Genomic DNA, 11,304 nt, shown 5'->3' with positions numbered 1-11,304 from the left:
GTCGCCCGAGCCACAGCCCTGCCGCCCGGCCGGGGCCTGCGCGGGAGGCACCGGAGATGCCGGGGGGTTAAAACCCGCCGGTTTAGGCGCCGCTGGGTACAGTCCCTGCGAACAGCCGGTCCGGGCTTCACCCGGCCGACTTCGGGCACGGCTGCCCACACCTGTCCTGCTTGGCGCCGTTTTGCGTTTTATTTCGAGGTTACTCCATAACCCAAGGAGAGTCGCATCAACGCAAAAACCCCAGCAACCCACGGTTATTGATTTCCCTTCCCTGAGCACACAGTACACCACAACCACTGTACATAAATCACACTAAACTGCAAGGGCTGTGTGCGTTCGCTTTGATCCTTCAATTATGCAAGAATTTGAAGAAAGAAACATTACCCATTGTTAAATTGATAGGACAAGAAAAGCTGGCAGAAGGTTATAGATGGCAGGACAGGGTACAGGAATGAGTCGTTTCTGGCTATCTGCCCTGCACACTTCCCTCCTGCACTTCTTGTGGGAAGGAGAAACAACTCGCAGTGTACGGTGCTATTTCTACCAAGCTTTTGTGAAAAGTAAGATTTTTTTTTTTTCATTGGGAGAAACAATTCCACCTCAGTTAACGGTTTCAGGAACAAGAACGAGGCTAGAAAAAGAGAAAATTTAAATAAAGAGCAACAGGAGAATAAATTAAAACTTGTGCAGCACTGCACCACCGGTGGGTGTGACAGCTCGGCTCCCTTCTCACCACAGGTCCACAGGGTGGACAAAGGAGCAGCCTCTGGGCCTCGGGGGCTGCGGGAGCGCAGCACTTTCTACAGTTTACAGATTGACTTTGGGATCAAGCTCGTCGTGCTCGGATGGGATTTCCAGTCTACAGATAAAGTGGTTTCAGCCCATTTCCTACCACACATCACAATAAGCATTGCTGGCACCTCTTTTTTGTTTCACTAAACCAAAATTGGCAACATTTGGCCATCCATTTTGAGACACCAGTGCTGGCTGCTTTGAGAAACACCAGTTCATTGCACACTGGCCCCCAACAAAGCTCAAGGCAGTGATGTATCTTCATCAGCATTGCATGCCAGCAAGTCCGGAGTACTCCTAAAGCTCCCATTTCCCATTTTGGAGTCCCAAGAGCCACCCAGTCTCCTATCATGTCCTCGCTGATCTGGCGTGGTGGCAAGCTCCATGCACAGCCAGATGTTTGTCACTCACGGCTGCCCACTGGATTTTGGGATTATTCTGTTCTTTATTATGGTTTCTAGGGACACTAATCTGAGGAAATGAGCTCTGGTGTTACCTTTCACAAAGCCACTGCCGAGTGCTGCTGCCTGGGAGAAAGGAACAGGTTTAGGAGCCCTGACTCCTACAGCACCTTCAAAGATTTGTAGTGCAGCACGGGGAGAAAGTGCAACGCTGAGCACCCTTCCTGCACCATCTCCTCTTTGCCCCCTCCTTTCCTTGCTCGTCTTCTATTTTTTCCTCTTTGTCTCTCTGCTGTTTTTTCACCACAAAGGAAAATGTGTGCAGAGAGGTCAGGCAGAGGAGAAATGGAATGAGTGGGAAGGAAACCTAAAGGAAGAGAAAGGGAAGCAGTAACAAACAGGGAGGGAGAGTGTGAGTCAATGGGGAGGTGGGAAGGGAGAGGAATATATGAATGAATGCACAGACAGAATGAGGACAAATGTAGAATCTGAGAGGGAAGAAATGAAACTGGGCGAGACTGCATTCATCAGGTTTTAATTTTGGCTCTGACAAGCATTCATTTCTTGCACAGAAGCAAAACCTTTCTCCTCGATACTGCAACCGTTCTTAGCACACAGTCATCTCCTACGTAAGGCTGGAAAATTTCTTTGAAGACAGTGTATTTAGTCTCTCAGCCTTATGTTCCACATTCATTCCTTTCCAGACGTCTGTGGCAGACGCTTCAGGAGCTCACACAATCCTGTTACTTGTTTGCTACAACATTATATAAAGTCCGTTTGAAGCAGATCCTGTTCTTGAATACTGAGAGAATTCCCATTTTATTCTCCCTGCCTCTATTTTATACACCTTTCTCCCCTCGACTTTTTATTCTATGCAACTGAAATCAGGTTTTTAAGAACGGATGGATTTTGCATAGCTCTTTGAAAGCAGACAGCTTTGGGGGTGGGTCCCATTCCTCCAAGGCATCTCATTTCTCATCTGCCTTTTAGCAATAACCCCTGGCTGAGCTATATCTATTTATCTCCTCAGACCATTACACTTTTTTTTGGAAGAAAAGACTGGCTGGTCTACAAATACTGTCAGACTTCAGTGGAAGAGTAGAGCAGAGAAACCTTTTCCACAGCTCCGCTTTTCTGAAGCATGAAACAAGCTGGACCTGCCTGAGACAGCATTTTGCCGAGTCACACTTCAGACTTCATGCTTCCTTCAGCCAATCTCTACTCCCATCACCTGGGCTGGGAATCAACATTTTTTAAAGCTCAAATTACTCCCAGATGTGATTCTGTTGTGCAATCATTCTGCGGTGAATTTAGTCCTAGGTATTTCAGTCTCAAAGCACACGATACTCTCTTGGTGTTTTTCTTACCTGAAAGAACTGTACTCTGCTTGTCTTAACAAGGAGTAGCATTGTCTGAGGCACAAATTACGTTTGTACTAAAGGATGACAGAGTCTCAGCGTATAATCAGAAAGTTTATTCTGTGACGGATTATCCCTGACAGTGTTTAGCAAAAAATGTCACATATAACAAATATGGGTCAACATTATGTAATGGGAAGTCTGCCAATGGCAGCACAACATTAGAGACAAGACTGTCATGCAAAAGCTTGCAAAGAATTTGCCACAACAGCAGCCTTTAGCACTTTCAACATTAAACAGAGTATTAACAATTTCTGCAGTTCAACAAGAGTGGGTCTGTTATTATTGCAACCTCACATAAGGAGAGAGAAGCAGCATTTTCTAGCACAATACATGTACCAGGAAACATGAGCTGTGACACACACCTCTTGCCTGGGTAGGTTCAACAGTGCCTTAGCCTGGCATGCACAGCCCCCCAGGTAGATCACCAAGATCTTGCTGCAGGGCTACCACTCTACAGCTGACAGACAGAGAGGCAGCCAGCCAGCCAGAGAGGTGTGTGGCTTCTTTCCTAAAAGCCACAACCTCATTCAAGCCACAAAAGCAAGAGGAAAAGGTGCTGCGTGCTCCTCTCCTCCCCACAAACAAACCCAGTTCTGTCCTGCCTGTGCTGCGCTCCATTTCGGGAAATCTGTTCCGCAGCAGCAGCAGAGTACAGCACAGACCTGTAAGGCAACCCCATTCTTCCTATTTGAAAACACTTTTGTATTTCACACTAGCAGGTTTTTATTTGCAAGTTATAAAAGAAACCTCCTTTCTCAGACTTCAGAAAGACTCGGAGTTCCAGCTCTTCCTTCCCACTTGGGAATAAAAAAGACTTGTGTTATTGCTCAGTGGACTGTGCAAGCAGAAGGCAGAAAGGCTACAGACATAGTTTTCAGGAAAGAAAAACAAGGGAGGAAATAAAGACATCCTTTTTTTCCCTGTTAATATATCACTTTTGAGGAGAAAAGCAAAATATTAAAGGACAGATAAACAGAAGGGTCAAAACCAGTATCCAGCATTTTGGGTCAGTCCTAAAGGAGCATTGACTAAGATTAGCAACTAACTCCTGAATTTTCATGGGAAAAAAATGCTTTGCGATTTCACAGTCATTCTTTATCATTAGTGGACATGTCAGTGTTTCAAGCATGCAAAGGCACATACTTGCAAAGGATTGTGTATGAGATATTCTTGAAATACCATAGGACTGAAGTAAAATCCACACAGTGGCGACAGAAAGACGGAAAAAAGGATTTAAGACCCTAAGTGAAAGCCACGACTATATACAGTTAATGTGCAATGCGACACAGCTTCCTTTTCTACACGGAGACAGACATTGATGTATGACAATTTAGAGCACTAGGCACAGTTATCTCACTGGGAACCTCTTTGTTTTTTCTCACATAGCAAAGCAAGAACCTCCTCAAATGCTCAAACAAGGAGGATGATGGCACAGGTCCCCCTTTTTTCTCTAAGAAAATCCAAAGCAGAGCAGCAGTGCTTAGGCTTAGCTCTGGAGCAAGTCTCTCCCTCTTTCTCCCACCCTCCGCAAACGTAACAACCACAGCCAGGCACCCTGACACTAAGTCCAGCAGTGAGGCTGCAGCTCTCTTGGAAAGGGGTCTGTCTGCTGTTTTCTGCTTTGATGTTGCTCGCAATGCTGGGAAGCCCTCACTATTTCTGGGAACTCTCCATTGAGAGGTATGCAGTAGTTCATACATCTCAAAATGTCTCTCCTTCCCTGTTAGGAAGACTTCATTTCAGCAATTGCATTCAGTTCATGCATTCAGGCTTTTCTTGCAAGGCCATAAAGCATACTTTAAAACATCAAAGATACAATTCTGAAGTAATCTTGTGACTTCTGGTGCCAGGGGACCTAGTCTTGAATCTGTAGTTTTTTGTATAGTATGATGTGAAAATTGCTTTTGTATGGGAAAAGCTAGTTTACTACTCAGATAAAAAGACAATCAGTCTGTGAAAAAGGCAACCAAGGGGATATGTGATAGAGATTCACTAACGCACGAGTAGCACAAACAGGGTAGCCAAAGTCTGTTTGCCAAGTCTCCCAGTAAAAGAGTTAGAGGGTATCAAATGCAATTAATAGCAACCAGCTTCAAAACAAACAGAATGAGGTGGTACTTCGTGCAATTCATGTTAGACTTGTAAGGCCAAAGGATAGTGTTGATGCTAAAAGTTTGCATTGGTTCAAGGAAAGGCTGGAAAAGTTCACGGAAAAGAAACCCTTTAGAGTTGCTAAACCCACAAGTGATTCAGAGTCCCTAATCTCAAAATTATTAGAGTCTGGGGAAGAGTTACTGAAGACTGCTATATGTGCTTGTCCTGCTCTTCATCTTCTGTAAACATCCATTTTCAGCCACTGCTAAAGAGACTGTACTGGGCTAGGTAGGTCTTTGGTCTGACCCAGCACAATCAAGGAAAGGCCCTGGTGTCTAAGCCTTCATTCCTTACCACCCACCACCACCACGCCACCCTCATTCATAATGAACACTTCAGAGTATGGAGCCTTCCAACTGTAACATCTGGGTGTGCAACTCCCAACCTACTCTGAGCAACGTGAACAATTAAAAGCAAATGTCCCTCTCAGATAAACAGAAAGATATCAAGCAAATTATCATTTTATTAATGCTATTTATGCTGCTGCTTTCTGAATTTCAGTTTTCTGATCAGCTTTATAAAGCCTGAATAAGCATTTAAGAAAGACAAATTCTTTCATGGACAAAAATAATGTATTTGTAGCTTCATAAAATTTATTTGTTGCCTAATGGGCACAAAGTACTGTTAATGCTTAGCATTATCATTTATTAATTCGCTTTTAAGTTTAGCCTCACTTTATTAGATCCATAGTATCCTTAGAGAACAACTAGAACCTTCTGTATTTCCTTTCTCCTCTGTACTGTTAATCATTCTTCCTACTTTAGTATCATTTTCACATTTAATTAGAGCTTTATCCTTCAGATATTGGACCATGTCTTGACCTTTAAAGGATACTACCAGCCATTTATCCTTGACAATGCTGACTGCTATTCAGATTTACTTTCTGTCTACAGTTCAGTGGCCAGCCTGTGATACCTTTAAGTGAATTTTAGCCCAAGCTGACTTGTTTCGGTAATTCCCTTAAGATATTATGTGGCAGAGCATCAAACGCCTTTGTAAAGTCTCGATGCTATTCTGTACTCTACTAATCTTCTGGCTTCATCTAAAAAGAAGTGGAGGGATAAACGTTCTAATTTGTCTGGCTTAGTTTACTGTAGTACACTTGTGTCATATCTGGGTCTCATTATACTATTCACCTCCATATGAATACATTTTCCCTTTCTGCTTTAATATTTATAGTGTTTATTTCAATTTGGAGTCATGCCCATAAGACAATAGTTTCCATAGTTACTCTTAATTCAATTTTTAAAGACTTGTGACATGACACTTCATTAGTCTCCTGATACTTCCTCAATTCTCTCTGGGTTTTTTTAGCAACTCGTTGTTCCATCAGTTCTATAAATACCCAAAGGGACACCTCAGATGCATCTGTTCAAGTGATGGTATTTCGTTATGTATTTCTTAGTTACTTTTTCCCAGCAGTTCACAATTACATCAATGATTTCTTAACCAAGCCATTATTCAAAGTTTAATCCCCTTCCCAATAAACTTCATGGCAAAAGTCCAATTAGTTTTAGTGGGAATAAGAACTGTTCTCAAAATTTATCTCCTTATTACAAATCAATTACAATTAGTATTTTCTTGGTCAAGTCATTTTGCATTATTGGGCCTTCAGGACTTATAACAGAGTCTCTTCATATTATCTTTAACCTCCTGGCAACTGTTTCAGTGTATCCTCATGCTGTCCCTGTTTTTCTCATGTGCACTAAACTTGGAATATAAAAGCCTGTTTTGGTGGCCCTCCAGTTTTCTGTTTCCAGTGCAGTTCATATTTTACTTTTCTTGCTTAAGTAGCCCACAGTGACCCATTCTCTCCCCAGCGTTTCCCATTTTCATTGGAACAAGACACATGTCTGCTGGCTTTCCATTACAGTATCTTCTCAAGTCTTTCCTACTGCCCTTCCCCTTTCCACAAAGGCTTTTCTTAAACTCTCTCAACTGATCCTGTGAATTAGATTTTCCTCATAATACTACATCCTTTCATTGGATGACATCAAAACTCTTCAAAGACAGCCAAGAAGGAGGTACAGTTCAGTAATACATAAAGTTAATAAAGAAAGTCTAAGTGACTAGTTCATCAATGTCATCTACTCATCTAGTTTTCTTATAACCATAGAGCTTTAAGCTTGTTGTGTAAGCACAGAAGATGGTTGTTCTAGATTAATGTTGCTGCCTGCCAGCTATTGTACCATTGAGATCTGCTATGATTGAGGTGACGTGGCAAGACAGGAAAGACACCATTGTCTTATCCCCCACTGCTACCATGAACACAGCTAATTAACTGCTAAGGAAACAGAAAGAAAATTATGTTAAATGAATGAGAGGAGGGACACCCAAACATTCCTTCTCCTTGGCTCAGAGCCTGGATGCGTAGCGAGACTAGTCTTAAATTTCACTCACTTGACTCATAGACACTTACTACAAGCTCTTATACTGTCTTTCAGATCTATGATTATTTAAATACATGATCCACAATTAGAATTTCACAAGGAAATACATTAGAAACAGCAATTAAGAGCTGTGTTTTACATGTTTTTGCTCTGGTAGGAATGTATGCCCACTTAGCATGCATATACAGGCAGATCAGATAGAGTACACGAACAGATAATAAAGTGACCATTAGTTTATAGCACTGTTTTGTTAATAACATCCACAAGCGTTTTAATTAAACCATGTTCTGCTCTGAATGATGTCCTATTACCATTACTTGTGTTCTGAATATATCGCAGTGCTGCAGTATGTTATTTATTGATATTACAGCAATTCCTACAGATTTCCAGTTGCTGTACATACGCAGTGCCCCGGAGTGCTTAAAGTCAGTGGAGGAACTGTGGCATTCTGAGAGCCTTGAAAATCATAGAACTGACTCCAAAATCTGTTAGTGACTGATTGACTGCTCCTGGTTCTTAAACCAGGCTGCACAGGAGGATAGTTGCAAAGGCCACCTTTAGCCTGAGGAGCTTATTTGCCTTAGGATCTTTCCACAGCCAGTGGGGAGTGGTAAAATCTTCAGCAGAGTGTCTCAATGGGAGCTCATTGTAGGTGCCCTGAGTTGCCCCAGAGGAAATGCTTTCTCTTGATTCTGCAGGAAGCTGCTGGAGAAAACCATCCTGAGGCTAAATCTAGTCTTTGTGAATGCCCCTGAAATTATTCTTTTATGTGTTTGCAACAACCGTCTCTGATAATCTGCAATATATTCTGGAATGAGAAACGAGACCAGCAAACAAATAGGGCAAAACTCTCTCTCCTAGGCTAACACTAGCCCCCCACCTCCTTGTCCAAAGTTCAGGGGGCTTAATCTACACTACATGCTCACAGGGACAGTGCTGGCTGCAAAGCAGAACAAGTAGTCATTTATCCAGGCACAGCTGTTGCCTAATGACAGAGGTCTGACAGTGGCTCCTGTGTGATGGAACGCGGGTCTGTTTTCAGACTTGTCTGATCACTGCTTATCTGTGACCTGCTGAACTCGCACCAAAAGCCCATCATCTGTAAATTCTTTTTCTCTAATTTCCTCTTTTTCTTTCATGCTAACTGCTAACCTGATATCTTACATGAGCTTTTTTTACCAAATTTACTGGAGTTGTTTCTCTATTTTTTCCTTTTAATACCAGTCTTTTTCTTCTTCTTAATTCTGTTTTTATTTTTCTCCCTTTTTAGTCTAACCTCATCTACTCCCATCTGTCTCGATGCCAACTTCTGATTAATATATCTCCACACAAATTCAATTTAGCCACTGACAGTACTTTCTTAGGTTTGACCACATGACATCCACCTGGTCATTTCTGGGGCGGGGAGGGGAAATGAGGTACAGAACAGCAAAAAAGCAATACATTGTTTTCTGTGTTGAAGCGGTTGGTTTTTTTTAGGGAAATTACATTTTCTGGTGTCTTGTCCTCAGCAGAACAATTTACAGTAGCTGCCGCTAGACAAGAAAGCTGTCTTCCATGGATTTTATCAGTCTCATAACATATTCCTTGTCATGCTGCGGAAATACGAATTTGTGCATAGAAGTGACAGAAAAGTTTTACAATAGCAGATCCAGCAGAGCAACAAAAGTAATGGTGTAAGGTGGAACTATACAGAGTTTTGTACTTTTTGTACTTGTCATCTAGATTAGTCCTACTATTTTGCATGGACAATAGCTACACTGCTACAGTTTATTTCCTTAAATTTTCAGAACAGTCACTACCCTTTTAAACATATTTTATAGCTGTAGCTCCATCAAATTAATGTAGAGGTTGCACCAGCCTAATTATACACGTCTACAGTGATATAGCTAATGTCATACAAAAACTGCACAAAACCCTCTTAATATCTGTGTACCACCAAACAGCTCCTGCCACGAATGAAGTAGCTCTGGTATTAAGACAGTACTGAAACCTGTGCATATTTTTGGAGCAGAGCCAAATGTTCATTTATAGTGAAAACTCTAGAAACTTATTACTATATGTGTGTTTACATTCATAAAATTCATTCAAGCAAAGTTATTCAGAAAAGGCAGATATGGCACAGAGTGAGCCTAAGAAGAGATGGAAAACTGAAATTCTTTAGCACCGACCAAGGACTATTCACATTTGCCTAATAATGCAATAGAAATGAGTGCCAGTGGCACTAAATTATATCCAAATCCTCCATTCTCTGTAGAGAGTTTGAGGCCTGAGCAAAAATGCTCCGTGACCACTTTTTTATCGTCTCCCCTGTGGTTTTGTTCTTTCTTGAAGTTGAGTAATATATAACTATGAACTAGGGGAAGCAAATGAAGTATAAATCAAGCTAAGTCCAAGGGTTAATGAGATTAGCAGCTGTCAGACCCATAGGCTATCTATAGCCTGATGACTAAGTCTTATGCCCTCAGAAGTTAATAACAGGGCTACCACAAACACCAAAAATGCACGTGACTGGCCTCTACCTGAATTGCAAGCAGACCTTCCTGCTTCCAGCACAGGAGCAGTGATGTCCCATAAAAACATGACAGCAAATAATTCAGGGAGAAAACACAGGAAGGTGCTCCAAGATGTTTTCAGGGCTTCTTCCCATGCTTAGGAGGGGTCAGGGATGCTTACTGACAAATGAGACACACATTGGGAAGCCCAGCTGTCAAAGCAGAGGTTGGTCCCCCCACTCCTCTCACCAGGTAGTTCAAAACTACCTTCTTAATTAAAACTTGCAAAAAATCATCTAAAAAAAAAATGCAGTGAACATGATGGCTAACGTGGGGAAAACCAAACTATCTGGGTCTTGGTTTTATTTTGGTGCACAGTGCTTCAGCATTTGAAACCGTGCCATCTAGAACTTACGAGAACAGTTGTTATCAGCGAGCATTATTAAATAGCAGACAGTTTGGGCAAAGATGCTCACTCCCAATGTGCGGCTGTTTGGTTGCAGAAGGCAAATGACTGGGAGGTGGCAGGAGTGTCAATACAGAAATAGGAGCAAGCAGTGGGATTAGACTACAGTTGGTTTGGGGTTTTCAGCACTCATTAAAATGACTCCCTGACAGCACTGTCTAAATGGAAATATTATGCAAGCTTTATGCAAACTGTGAATTCATCTTGGAGTAAAGCCTCCTTCCTGTATCTTGCTGGGAAAAACACATTATGGACAAATATATTCAGATTGAAATAGATCATGCAACCAGTTTTAGAGAGAACGTATGGTCTTATCCCTATTTTATCTTTTCGGATTTCTCCACCCTCTCTAGGGATGGTGGTCTGAACTCCTTATACTGTCAAACTCTTGCTGACCTCAACAGAAAATTGCTCATCTCAAAACACAGCCGAGCAGAGCAGCCAGCTGCCTCTCCTTCAGCCAGTTGTTCCCAAACTGAGGTTGCAATCCCACGTGCAGTGCAAAGCAGGCAACTGAGAGCAGGGTCAGTTCTCCAACCTATTATGTGGTGGTTCCACAGGCTGTGGGAGCAAAAGCTTTGCTACAATGATTGTGGGTATCTTCTTTCATTGCTTTTAAATTGTTTTCTCCTCTTATTACCCCTCAACTAGCCATGGAGTCTTATTACTGCTTGATCCATCTGAACCCTAAGGCAAAGTGTTCAGCACTGGGCACACTCCTGCCGAGAGAGTTTTGTATGAATTATAAAGTCAGGCCATTCAAATAGTACATCAATTCCCTTCCCACAGGCTGTCTTCATGAACGCTTATTCATCTTGAAATGATGGTACGCTAAGAAGTCACTTAAGCTCTTAAGCTTCCCTGATCTCATGTCACAACTTCAAGAACAACCAAAAGGGAGAAGGAGAATACTTGGAAAAGCATAAAAACAAAACCCGTAGTCAGAAATACTTCTGTGGCTGCAACTGCTGTTAAATAAAGAGGTCACTCCCTGCACAGATAAAGCATAACAGTATGTTCTGCTATATAGCTCATAACAAACTTTGATTCAGTCCAACGTTTTTGTCACCAAAAGATTATGGCTGCGGTGTCCTTGTTTTGGGAAAGTAGACAGACAGAAAGCCCCTCTGCATGCACCCTTCTAGAGACTGTAAAAGAGGAGAAGCAAATAGCAAAGAGATATCC

Source organism: Aptenodytes forsteri, unplaced genomic scaffold, assembly GCF_000699145.1.
Source record: "Aptenodytes forsteri isolate BGI_AS27 unplaced genomic scaffold, ASM69914v1 Scaffold349, whole genome shotgun sequence".
NCBI lineage: Eukaryota > Metazoa > Chordata > Aves > Sphenisciformes > Spheniscidae > Aptenodytes > Aptenodytes forsteri.
This window is presented reverse-complemented; position numbering follows the sequence as displayed.